Source organism: Chiloscyllium plagiosum, chromosome 11 (genome assembly GCF_004010195.1).
Source record: "Chiloscyllium plagiosum isolate BGI_BamShark_2017 chromosome 11, ASM401019v2, whole genome shotgun sequence".
NCBI lineage: Eukaryota > Metazoa > Chordata > Chondrichthyes > Orectolobiformes > Hemiscylliidae > Chiloscyllium > Chiloscyllium plagiosum.
The window spans coordinates 94,132,680-94,133,843 of record NC_057720.1 but is presented as its reverse complement, the minus strand read 5'-3'; the positions used below and the strand labels follow the sequence as shown (position 1 = coordinate 94,133,843).

The window sequence follows — 1,164 nt, the reverse complement described above, 5'->3', positions numbered from 1 at the left end:
TGGCTCAATGGTTAGCATTGCTGACACACAGCGTCAGGGACCTGGATTTGATTCCAGCATTAGGCGACTGTATGGAGTTTACATGTTTTCCCTGTGTCTGTGCGGGTTTCCTCTGGGTGCTCCAGTTTCATCCCACAGTCCAAAGACGTCCAAAGGTTAAGTGGATTGGCTATGCTAAATTCCCACAGTGTCCATGCATGTGCAGGTTAAGCCATTAACCATGGGAAATACAGGGAATGGGTGAGTCTGAATGGGATGCTCATTATAGGGTTGGTGTGGACTCTGCACTATATGGACTCTATTCTATTCTCATGAAGAAGAATGTACCAATCTCAATGTGCCGTGAATCTGTGGAATTCCCTATTCAAAATGCGGTGGATGCCAGGACAATGAGCAAATTTACTGAAGAGATACAGATGTTGAATTTGCAATGAGTTGAAGGGTGAGAGAGAGCAGGCGGGAAAATCCAGCTGAGATCAAGGTGAGCTCAATCATCATGGTATTAAATGGTGGAGCTGGTTCGAAGGGCTGCATTGCCTCTCCTGTGCCCAGTGCTTATCTTCTTACGGTAATAACTGGAAAGCTGAATCCAAAACTCACCACCTTCACCAAAGGAGATTTTCGGAAAATCAAGTGTGCTTCCAATTAAACCTGAGGGACTATAACCTGGTGTTGAGATTTTTAACTTTGCACACCCCATTCCAACATCGGTATCTCCAAATCATGTAAACTGAGGGGCGGCAGTGATTTATGGTTTTAGACAGTGTAGGACATTCACACCGTCCAGAATACTCTGTTGTGAATATCTATCCTGTACTTTATTACAAAGCCAAGGTCTCTGACAATGAATACAAAAACACCAAGGTAACATCGCCTCACCTCGTAATCTGATAAAAGACTTGTGATAAGTATGGTTGAATTTAGAATACAGTTTGAAAGCGGGAAGATTAAATCCAATCCGAAGGTTCTGTGCTTAAACAAAGGAGACTACAATAGGATGAGGCAGGAGTTGGCTAATGTAGACTGCAAGCAAAGACTTTAGGGTGGGAGAGTTGACAGACAGTGGAGGAATATCAAAGAATTTTTTCAAACAGCTCAGCAAAGGTATATATCAATGAAAAGGAAGGAGTGTAGGAAAAGGAGTAATCTGCCATGGGTGGCAAA

General features: G+C 43.1%; 1 long non-coding RNA gene across 1 annotated transcript in view; it reads left to right on the top strand.

Annotated features, from left to right (window-relative positions):
• LOC122554809 overlaps nt 1-755 on the top strand; it is a 22,656-nt gene extending 21,901 nt beyond the window's left edge. The window contains exon 3 of the long non-coding RNA XR_006313094.1: nt 745-755. This is a non-coding gene — a long non-coding RNA (uncharacterized LOC122554809). The remainder of the gene's footprint in view (nt 1-744) is intronic.
• Nucleotides 756-1,164: the final 409 nt, after the last annotated feature.